The sequence below is a fragment of the Caretta caretta genome, chromosome 2, assembly GCF_965140235.1.
Source record: "Caretta caretta isolate rCarCar2 chromosome 2, rCarCar1.hap1, whole genome shotgun sequence".
Classification (NCBI taxonomy): domain Eukaryota; kingdom Metazoa; phylum Chordata; order Testudines; family Cheloniidae; genus Caretta; species Caretta caretta.
This window is the reverse complement of record NC_134207.1, coordinates 82,748,719-82,751,357: the sequence shown is the minus strand read 5'-3', so window position 1 is coordinate 82,751,357 and position 2,639 is coordinate 82,748,719.

Below are 2,639 nucleotides of genomic sequence, written 5' to 3'. Positions count from 1 at the left end.
TGAGACTTCTCCTTTGTTTCACTCTGGTATATTACAAAATATTTAGCAGTATTAAAAGCTATAGAAATGTGTATGATGCAGCTGCAGTGTTTGAAGAACTCAGTGATGTCTTCTTATTTAGCTGTCTAATCTAGCTGTCTAATCATTCTGTCTATGTATCTTATGTATAGAATATATAAAATTTCTATAGCTCCTATCACCGTAATACCCAGTAGCATGTAAAAACAGGGCAATATACCTGATGAAAAATCAATAAGATTGAACCCCTACCCACTCCTCAAGTTTTTAATATTACTCTCTTGCTCATATCACATCTCAAGATAGTGATGACATTGTTTCCATAAGTGGCCTGATTCTCCCTTGCACACCTAATATCCTTTTGACGTCACCTGGAGTTTCAAGGGTATGAAGACTACAGGATTGGGCCCAAACATTGCTGATGAAAACAGGAAATAATATTTCATATGACTTCCAGTACTATTAGCAGTAGTGTGGGACGGGGAAGCAGGAGCTCCTGAATGGTAATCGTAGCTCCGCTATCAATATGCTGTACAATCTTGGATGAGTCTCGGCCGCGGGCCCAGCCTTTCATTTGGTGTGACGTGGCATAACTCCACTGATGTCAATGAAGCTACGCCAGTTGGCACCAGCTGAAACTCTGCGCCTCTATTTTTCCGAGCCACATAAAACGGGGTTAATAAAGTTTCTCTTCCTAGCTCTCAGGGATGCTGTGAGGATTGATGAGTGAATTAGTTAATGTTGGTACAATGGTTTGACAGTGAAAGCACTGTACAAGTTCTAAGTAAGCAGAAAGGGCTGTCTCATAGGAGTCAGGGTTGAGAAAGCAAAGGAAATTGCGTATGGAGAAGAGGTTTTCAATGTGAAATCTTTATTAGTTGAAATGCTGTCGCAACATCATAAATCGGCTACAGCACAGGGGAGAATGTCTCCCTTTATTCCTTAGTGGAAAAAGCATCATTTATGAAACACTTTGATTCCCTGGAGCAATGGTTGCATGAACTCATCCCTTTCTCCTGCTGAGATAGGTAGATAGAACAGTAGTTTACTCTGTGTGTGTGTCTTCAGGGTGAGACAATATAAACCAGGTTTTGTGTTAACACAATAGTATGGTTTTATTCAGAAAAGTGACTCTGTAAAATGGCAGCTTCTTACACCCTAGAGACACTCCCTGTGTGTATGCCTTGGCAGCCCTGCTGTCTTGTGACAAAATAAAAGTTTACTGCTTTTTGCCTCTGTTGGTACTGCAGAGTCAGCACAACTATGGGAATGAGAGCTGGGTTTTATTCTGGCTCACACATCAACAGAATGGATAACAAACTGGTCCAAATTCTTCCCTCCGTTGCGCCTGCACCTCTCCGTAGGTAGGGGGTGGCACTGGTGTAACTAAGGGAAGAAGATGGCTAGTAGAACAAGCTCTTATGTACCTGAAAACTGTTATCATGTCCCCTCTCAATCTTCTTTTCTCCAGACTAAACAAACCCAATTTTTTCACTCTTTCCTCGGAGGTCATATTCTCTAAACCTTTAATCATTTTTGTTGCTCTTCTCTGGACTTTCTCCAATTTGTCCACATCTTTCCTGAAATGTGGCTCCCAGAACTGGACACAATACTCCAGTTGAGGCCTAATCAGCATGGAGTAGAGCAGAAGAATTACTTCTCGTGTCTTACTCACAACACTCCTGCTAATACATCCTAGAATGATGTTTGCAACAATGTTACACTGCTGACTCATATTCAGCCTGTGATCCACTATGCTCCTCACAGATTCCTCTCCAGAGGACTCCTTCCTAGGCAGTCATTTCCCATTTTGTATGTGTGCAACTGATTGTTCCTTCCTAATTAGAGTACTTTGCATTTGTCCTTATTGAATTTCATCCTATTTACTTCAGACCATTTCTCCAGTTTGTCCCGATCATTTTGAATTTTAATCCTGTCCTCCCACTTATATATTTATAAAGAGCTTTGGAATCAGTGAAGGTTAAAGGTACAATATAAATGTAAATTATCATAGTATGGCTGATTGATCTTCCTTAAAGACACATAGTGACAACTGAAAAGCTCTAAGTGTATAGTAATATGGAGAGTGGGGGACTGTATCCCGGAAAGCAGTAACTCTGAAAAGGGTCTAGGAGTCACAGTGGACAAGCAACTGAGCATGAACTGCGAGTATGATGCTGTTGCAAAAAGGGCTAATGCAATCTTTGGCTGTATAAACACAGTAAGAAGGTGGGTTTACCTCTGTATACAACATGGATGAGACAGATACTGGAATCCAGTTCTGATGTTCAGGTATGAAAAAGGCAGCTGAAAAATTGGGGAGGGTATAGAGTTACAAACATTATTTGAGGGCTGGAAAATGCATTCTAGTGAGAGAGAGCTCAATCTCTTTATCTTAGCAAAAAGAAAACTGAGCCGTGAACTTGGTTATAGTGTGGAGAAAATACTGGGTACTAAAGGGCTGCTTAATCTAGTGGAGAAAGGATTAATAAGAACAACTGGCTGGAAGCTGAAGCCAGACCAATGGAAATTTGAAATAAGGCACAAATTAATGAGGACACTTAATCATTGGAACAAACTACAAAGGGGAGGCATGGATTCGTCCTTTTTTGATGTCTTCA